This window comes from Barbus barbus (genome assembly GCF_936440315.1).
Source record: "Barbus barbus genome assembly, chromosome: 19".
In the NCBI taxonomy this organism is placed as follows: Eukaryota; Metazoa; Chordata; class Actinopteri; order Cypriniformes; family Cyprinidae; genus Barbus; species Barbus barbus.
This window is the reverse complement of record NC_136747.1, coordinates 8,749,462-8,759,384: the sequence shown is the minus strand read 5'-3', so window position 1 is coordinate 8,759,384 and position 9,923 is coordinate 8,749,462.

The following is a 9,923-nucleotide window of genomic DNA, read 5'->3' as shown; positions in this document are numbered from 1 at the left end:
AGAGTTGGTACTTAGTGCTTGCCTTTTGTGCTTGGCTTGTACTCCCCTCAGCATGGTGGCGTGGGTATTCCGTTCCCCATAGCGACCCCTAGAGGACGCAGTTTGAAGTTCCCTCGAACGGGAACGTCTCAGAGGACGCAGTGTCCCCTACTCGTTCCCTACTCCCAGGGAACCATGGTTACATACGTAACCTGAGAGGTTTCTCGTGTAACTTTATAAAAACACATGTTAATCTGTAAGTGTTAGTGCAGCATTATTTTGCTTAAACATTGGTGTGTTGTTAAAAAGGGATACTGACCTTGGAGGAAAAATAATATGGAAGCTTTCTATAATTTTTTTTATTTAACTTTTTTGTAATTTCTACCACATATGTATACATATGTATCAAAACATTTATTTTGCATAAAGCAATCAGTGAAATATTAATATTGAACCTTACATTTGTTGTCTATAAGCTTTTTGTGCATAACACTTTGATTTTAATGAAATACAGCAAGGAGGGTTAAAATAACTTGTTTGCTTGTTTTACATCAACACATTGAGGACTGTTGACACTTAAAAATAAAATGAAGGAACAAATGATCATCTTAGTTACTATTTCACACATAAGATGGAAATAAATAACTTTTTAATGCTTTTTAACGAAAAATGATAGGCATTTTTAAACCTTTTGTGTACTTAAAATAATAAAATAGTACATAAAAAATCATGCATATTTGAAATTGCATTTTGAAAAAAAAATACTATATAATACAGTTAAGTTAAAAACTGGCTTTGTACAGTTCACTCATTAGGACAACCAAACAGGTTTTGACTTTTTTAAGATCTACCCCCTCTCCAACATGCCACTCAGTAGATGTAATTAAGATGTAAGCAGAGGTAAGACTGACTGGCATTGGGCAGTGAGACATATGACGATTTCATTATAAGTTTTGAAGAGCATTGCAATTACAGAAAGACTTTGCAAACATATCAGCTTATTATGGCTGAACAGTCAATGACAGGATTTAGATAAAGTTGGATTTTATCACTGTCACTCAATGGCATGGTCCCGTTAGGTTGTCATGACAACCAGATGCATTGCAGGCTGATTTCAGCTTGGTGAGCGAAGGCTAGCCTGTCTGGTCTGATCACAGAGAAAAGCTACTGTAGCTAAAATTGCTTCAGGTGTCAGAACAAAGTACTTGGCAGTTTGCTGCATATGGGGCTGCACAACCCAGTGGCATAGGAGCATGTGCCACAATGGACACGTGAGTGTCAGAAATGGACAATGGAGGAACAGAAGAAGGTTACCTGGTCCAAGTACACCCGGCTGCAGCCTGCAGATCGAGGCGGGGCTGCACCTGGGGCGGGGCTGCACGTGTCGCCCCGCCCACAATGCTTCTCATTGGTTAGTGGCAAAGTAATGACGTCGACGCCGCGGTAAACAGGAAATGCGGTTGAAACATAATTGGTAGCAATACATAATTATATAAAACAAACCTGTGAACCCGTTAATTACTTATACCTGGTAAATTTATATAGTATTAAACAATACATTGTAAATTTGTTAATCTTTGGAAAACATTTCATTTTATGTACATTTCCAAGCAAGAATCCAATTACTGCTTTTGACTTCATTGCAGTCGCAATGCCAACAAATATAGTTTATTTACAACTTAAGTTTAAGTTATTTCTATTCATGTGTATTGGTCATTTACCACTTACAAGTTATTTATGGTCGTTTTTTATTTTAATTTCAGTATATGCTTTACTGTTACATGTATTATTAACATTTAAATAAAAGTTAAATATTCTCAGCAAGTGTCATGCCTTAAGATGTTATTAAAATTAATGGTAACACTTTACAAAAAGGTTCATTAAACAGTAATGTATTAACTAACATGAACTACAACCATGAGCAATACAATTGTTATTGTATTTACTAATCTTTGTTTACATTAGTTATTGAAAATACTGTTGTTTATTGTTTGTTCATGTTAGTTAACTGTATAAGTGCAGTTCATTATTAGTTCATGTTAACTAATGAACCATATTGTTACCAAATTAATAATTTATGGATTTACTTGATAATGAAAATCTTATGGTAAAAATATCAGCATTGTTTGTATATGAATAACATGCCAAGACAATTATTTATTTAGGTATGAAACGGTTTAATTCTGATAAAGAAAGGTGAAATTTGTACATTTGTATATAACACATCTTTTTGTACATATAAATGTCTGGTTAAACATGAACATCCTTTACACACTTTCTTCCTTTATTACTTAATCTCCTTTAATCATTAAACCTTCCTTCTTTATACACTTTACTGGCACATGAAACAGCAGTCTGGGTCCTCTATGCTGTCGTAGCATCCTCTCAGGTAACCACGCTTCCCATTACCTTTAAAACCTGAGCAGGATTTGAACAAGGTTTTACAGGTGTTACACTCTTTATTTTCAAAAGGCACCCGCAATTCAGCCTTTGATGTTTCACTCCATTTTCCCCAGTTCACAACACCTGTATCCAAAAACACACACAAAACAGAACTCTTTCATATGCACATCTAAGATTATGTTAGCCATGCCAGTGCTTTAGAAAAAGCAAGAAGCAAGATTACTTAAAGTCAACCTTATACTCATGAGGCCTTATGGACCGAGGAAGACTGGGGCTGCGTCTGCTGGACCGAGGAAGACTGGGGCTGCGTCTGCTGGACCGAGGAAGACTGAGGCTGCGTCTGCGGCATCTGCTGGACCGAGGAGGACTGAGGCGGCCTCTGCTGGACCGAGGAGGACTGAGGCGGCCTCTGCTGGACCGAGGAGGACTGAGGCTGCGTCTGCTGGACCGAGGAGGACTGAGGCGGCGTCTGCTGGGCCGAGGAAGACCAAGGCTGGGTTGGTGGTGAAGCATGGGTGGCAATGTGCTTCAGCAAATTTGCCCGAGTTATTACAGTCGCTGAACAATAGCAGCAGTGAAAGTGGGACTTTGCCCGACATTTTAAAATGGTGAAATCTGAAAGGGCAAACAAAAGAAAATAAGTTTGTTGAAAATTGCCTAAATTTAACCTTCACTTGTTTGCATTTTGCTCTGGACAGTGGACAGTCGCAAGACAGAATTTTCATCAGCACCATCCATGTGCAAGCACATTTATTTGTGATTTCAGCAACAAAGACCCATGGTCAATGCGCGCAATGCAGAAAATTAAGTTTACCTGAACCTTAAAATTAAATATTCTTCTACAAATTCACAAGCAATTAAATCCGAAGCATGCACAGTGCATTGCTGGCTGGTTCAGCACCATATTATACTTTAAATAAAGTGAGATAAGCAAAAGACAGTTAAACTCACCATGATGTTGAACTGCCCACTGAAAGTGATTTTTGATGTGATAATACATCAGTTCTGGCATACTGGAGTAACTGCAGAATGGGCACTCACTAGTGCAGCTTTTTAAATACTGCTCACATTCCCCCTTGCTTAACACCGTTTTGTGCATTTTTGCAAGGGGTAATGGATCTTAAAAGAGCCTTTGGGTTATAAATTGAGGAACAACAAAAAAAGAGGAGAGATGGAGGGGTGGGGATGACAATGACAAGGATCTGCAAACAGAAGGAAATACAGAGAATCAGTATTAGATATTATTTAGATATTATTATAATAATATCTAAATAATTAACATTTAATCATTTTATTCACAGAAAAACAATAAATTTGTATAGCCATTGTTAATTTGAACTTGTCCTATATTACTTCTGCTGGTTCAGTTTTGCCACTGTATTTATTTTTAAGGGGCTTATTTTGGGAACACTATATCAAATTCATAATCCCACTAAAACCACACACTAACTTTCTAATGCTGCCTTCAAGTGCTCTCGTAAATATTGCACATGAACGCCCTCCCATTCCAAAACCTTAATGGGATGAGCTCGTAATTACAACTTCAATAGTGAGAATTATAAAATTTCCGATAGAACGTGAAGGCAGCATTATGCCATGCTTTTGGGAAACGCAGACCTGGTTATTTAAAAGCAGACCTTTATACCTTGCGTGACATGGCTGAGTGAGTAAAGTTATGCGATTTTATTTTGAAACTACTTTACATTTCCTTTTAACAACACACTAAACGGCACTTCAGAATTAAAAATTGTAATTAAACAAATTAGACAAGAGACGTAGCTCGCCTGTACTCACCATGCAGCCAAGAAGAACGTAAATGAAAAACCGCTAGAATCGACGTAATGACTTGACGCCACTAACCAATGAGAACCCTTGTAGGTGGGACGAGATGTGCAGCCCCGCCCCAGTTGCAGCTCCGCCTCGATCTACGTCATTACTTTGCCACTAACCAATGAGAAGCATTGTGGGCGGGGCGACACGTGCAGCCCCGCCCCAGGTGCAGCCCCGCCTCAATCTGCAGGCTGCAGCCGGGTGCTTCTCACCTGGTCTGATAAATCTCATTTTCTTTTAGATCAGGTGGATGGCTGGGTGCATGTGTGTTGTTTAAAAAAAAAAGGTGGAAGAATGAGGAAGAAGGCAGGCTGGTGGAGGCAGTGTTTTGAAAAATGTTCAGGAATGGTTTGAGGACCAAAGAGTTTGAGGTGTTTCTTTGGTCACCAAATTCTGCAGATTTCAATCTGATTCAGCATCTATAGGAAGTGCTGGACAAACAAATCCAATCCATGTAGGTCCCACCTGCCAAATGTCTAGGGTGCCAGAGACCACAGGACATGTTAAATGCTCTTGTGGAGTCCATGCCTTGATATATCAGGGCTTTTTTGGCAGTACGAGGGGGACCTACACAATATTAGGCAGGTGGTTTCAAAGTTGTGGCTGATAAAAGATAAAATAACATCTTTGCACTCAGAATCTAAACCACAGCTAATAATAAATGCTGTTAATTAGAAAATATAATATGTATGAATTCAGGAATTATGAATTATGTTTTTTGGTAACTATTACACACTTCTATATGACATGAGACAGTCCTCAGACCAAATGATCAATGTTTTAATGTAATGTTTATGTTTAATATGTTAAAAACTTCAGAAACTTTGTGATCTGTTCCAAGGCTAAAGTACAATGCATTCTTGGGAGAAGGACTGCTGCACAGAAACATCTGAAAAGCCACTGGGAACTATGGCTGTTGTTCTGTCTGGTTCTGGAACTGAGGGACCCCATGTGGAGAGACATGCAAAGACACAGCACCCCTGTAGACAGAGAGGCTCATGGGCCGTGCAGAAACTCCCACCTCAGTGCTCATGTAGCAACAGACACACTGAACCAGTGATGAATGTAGTGACTTTAATGTAATGTGAATGTGAATCATTTTTTTATTTTATTTATATCATTCTGAGAGAGAATGTTCCACAAAATCATAATAACATGGCATATAATCTTTTCTTTATTCCATGGTATATATACAATGCCAATCTCCATGCATATCCCGAATTACAAACACTTGACACATCAATACAAACATCACCAACAAGCACAAGATCACCTAAGTATGTCTTATGCAAATCCTCATACAAGGAACATTCATACAAAAAAATGCTTCTCATCTTCTATCACAGAAATATTTGATGTTAATTTACAATAACTACAGATTCTCTCTGCCATTGGTGTATTACTCCATCTGCCTGTTTCTATAGCATGATGACTTGAACATCTAAAAAGGAACAATGATCGTACCATTTACATTTAGCTGACGCTTTTATCCAAAGCGACTTACAATTGCTATATATGTCAGAGGTCGCACGCCTCTGGAGCAACTAGGGGTTAAGTGTCTTGCTCAGGGACACATTGGTGTCTCACGGTGGATTCGAACCCGGGTCTCTCACACCAAAGGCATGTGTCTTATCCACTGCGCCATCACCACTACCAGTTGCATATTAAACACAAGCTCTCGTGTATCAAAGAAGACTTGCATTGTGAATATATATTTAACTTATTATTGTCCAGAACTGATGTATACCATGCCTCATGTGCTTTTTCTTTCAATCGTTGGTTAAGAATAGCTGTAAATGTTCTTATATCACCTACACCTTGAGCCTCCCAGGCACTAGAAAAACCATGAAAGTACAGCAGAACTCTAATACAAGTGACCCATGTTTTTCTACCTACTTCATCTAATTGAAAAAGCATATTATAACATTTTCTTGGATAACGATGATTAGACATAGACACTAGTTTTATCAAATACATGATATACAGGTCCTTTTCAAAAAATTAGCATATTGTGATAAAGTTCATTATTTTCTGTAATGTACTGATAAACATTAGACTTTCATATATTTTAGATTCATTACAACACAACTGAAGTAGTTCAAGCCTTTTATTGTTTTAATATTGATGATTTTGGCATACAGCTCATGAAAACCCAAAATTCCTATCTCAAAATAATGAACTTTATCACAATATGCTAATTTTTTGAAAAGGACCTGTATCTTTTCATATAAGAGGTGGATAATACAAATCTACCCAAATCATCCAAGACAGCTACATTGCTCACACTTGTACTGGAGTTTTTTACAAAAAGATACCTGAACATTTTCAATACACTCCACTGGTTCAAAACCCCATATCTCAGATCCATAATAAAGTATGGGTGCAACCATGTGTTCAAACAAGCACAAAGATTGATTGCAGCTAATTTTATGTTTACGAACAAACCTTAACAAGGAAAGCATTGCTTTCTTTCCTTCGCTTGCTAAAAGTTGTCGGGTTTTCCACCATGACAATTTTGGTGTAAACCACATACCTAGATATTTGTAACAATTAACCACTTCAATCTGTTTACCCGCAAAATACAATTTTTCATCCTTATTTAGAGAGCCCCCTCTTCTAAAAAACATAATTTTCGTTTTATTCAAATTCACTCTCATACCATAAAGATTACAAAATTTTTCCAGCTGTTCGATATGTTTCTGTAACCCTCCAATTTTATCTGCAATATTAGCTATATCATCAGCATATAACAAGGTCTGTATTTCTGTAATACTTTCAATTTGAATACCTTTACAATTTGTCTTCAACATTGTTATATATTCATTTAAGAAAAGGATAAACAAAAGTGGACTCACCATGCAGCCCTGTCTTACACAAATGGTGCAGCCAAAATATTTTTTTTCAGCCAAAACGTTTTGCTTTGTAATATATTTCTCCACCAACTATTAAATAACATTTTTATCTATTGTAGAATAACCTAACCTATACCTTGCTTGTTCTTCATGAAACATATTATTTACTTCTACATAAGATACTAATCTCCAGTTCAAGGCCTTTGTAAAAATGTTACCAAGCACATTAAGCAATGAGATCCCCCTATAATTTCCTACATAATTTATAGCGGACAAATCACAGCCTCACACCAAATCTCTGGAAAGTGCCCTGTATCTAGTATTTTGTTATATTAAGACAGCAATATAGGACCTAACATATGCGATGCTGCTTTCAGCATCTCAATAATAATAGTTTTAGATAGTATTATTACCTATAACAAAATTTTTAAAGCTATCATGTCAATGTGTAATGGAAAGGCCCCTGGACCAGACAGTATATATATACAGTATATATATTTATAATTGTTTTAATCGCAAATAGAAGCTCAGTGTGTTATCTTTATAAGCAGGCTAAATGAATTAACTGTTTTAAGATAGTAAGAATAGGTTGAGCCCAAACCATGAAACAAAACGAGAACAGGATATTTTATTAGAATGTAATTAGATTATAAGTATTTCTCAGTATTATCTTGATACTTCTTGGTATCCAGCTTGATGGCTCCAAGAACCATCAGTTGTGTAACTGCTCCATCTACTGGACAAAGTGCATTCATAAACGTGCAGAAAATCCAAAATGCCTAAATAAAAGTCCCACCCCTGTTGAAAAATCCATATGCTGGTTAGATATGTTTTAAAACATGGCTGCTGGTTTGAGCTGGTTTAAGCTGGCCCTTAGCTGGTCATGAGCTGGTTTAAGCTGGACATGTGCTGGTCCTGAGCAGGAGCTAGTTGCTTAGGATCAGTTTAGGACCAGCACTGACCAGCTAAGGACCATCTTAAACCAGCTCATGACCAGCTAAGAGCCAGCTTTAACCAGCTCATGACCAGCTAAGGGTCAGCTTTAACCAGTTCATGACCGGCTAAGGACCATCTTAAACCAGTTCATGACCAACTAAGAGCCAGCTTTAACCAGTTCATGACCAGCTAAGGGTCAGCTTTAACCAGTTCATGACCAGCTAAGGACCATCTTAAACCAGTTCATGACCAGCTAAGTGTCAGCTTTAACCAGTTCATGACCAGCTAAGGACCATCTTAAACCAGTTCATGACCAGCTAAGTGTCAGCTTTAACCAGTTCATGACCAGATAAGGGTCAGCTTTAACCAGTTCATGACCAGCTAAGGACCATCTTAAACCAGTTCATGACCAGTTAAGGGTCAGCTTTAACCAGTTCATGACCAGCTAAGAACCAGCTTAAACCAGCTCATGACCCGCTAAGGACCATCTTAAACCAGTTCATGACCAGCTAAGGACCATCTTAAACCAGTTCATGACCAGTTAAGGGTCAGCTTTAACCAGTTCATGACCAGCTAAGTGTCAGCTTTAACCAGTTCATGACCAGCTAAGGACCATCTTAAACCAGTTCATGACCAGCTAAGAGCCAGCTTTAACCAGTTCATGACCAGCTAAGGGTCAGCTTTAACCAGTTCATGACCAGCTAAGGACCATCTTAAACCAGTTCATGACCAGTTAAGGGTCAGCTTTAACCAGTTCATGACCAGCTAAGGACCATCTTAAACCAGTTCATGACCAGCTAAGAACCAGCTTAAACCAGCTCATGACCCGCTAAGGACCATCTTAAACCAGTTCATGACCAGCTAAGAACCAGCTTAAACCAGCTCATGACCCGCTAAGGACCATCTTAAACCAGTTCATGACCAGCTAAGAACCAGTTCATGACCAGCTAAGGACCATCTTAAACCAGTTCATGACCAGCTAAGGACCATCTTAAACCAGTTCATGACCAGCTAAGGACTATCTTAAACCAGTTCATGACCAGCTAAGGACTATCTTAAACCAGTTCATGACCAGCTAAGGGTCAGCTTTAACCAGGTCATGACCAGCTAAGGGTCAGCTTTAACCAGTTCATGACCAGCTAAGAGCCAGCTTTAACCAGCTCATGACCAGCTAAGAGCCAGCTTTAACCAGTTCATGACCAGTTAAGAGCCAGCTTTAACCAGTTCGTGACCAGATAAGGGTCAGCTTTAACCAGTTCCTTTAACCAGCTCAAGACCAGCTAAGAGCCAGCTTTAACCAGTTCATGACCAGCTAAGAGCCAGCTTTAACCAGCTCATGACCAGCTAAGAGCCAGCTTTAACCAGCTCATGACCAGCTAAGAGCCAGCTTTAACCAGTTCATGACCAGCTAAGAGCCAGCTTTAACCAGCTCATGACCAGCTAAGAGCCAGCTTTAACCAGCTCATGACCAGCTAAGAGCCAGCTTTAACCAGTTCATGACCAGCTAAGAGCCAGCTTTAACCAGCTCATGACCAGCTAAGAGCCAGCTTTAACCAGCATCCATGCTTCAAAACATACATAACCAGCATGTGCTGTTTTTTTTTCAACAGGGTGAAAAAAAAAATCATGTTTCTATTAAATCATGTTTTTTTGTTATTATGAATCTATTAATTTGAATTAAATAATATTGTGTAAAATAAAATAATAAAACTCATAATAGCCCATCCTATCAAAATGGGGAAAATGGTCAGTTTTGTTGTTTCCATGAAATAAAACTATACGCATAACCTGTAGATGGCGCCACAATCAAACACCTGTTATAATCATGATTTATCACGAACAGAGATCCTTCAGGAATTAATATAATAAAATTAATATACAAAAACAGGGAGGCACCTATTAGTCAACCAGCTGTTACGTGTG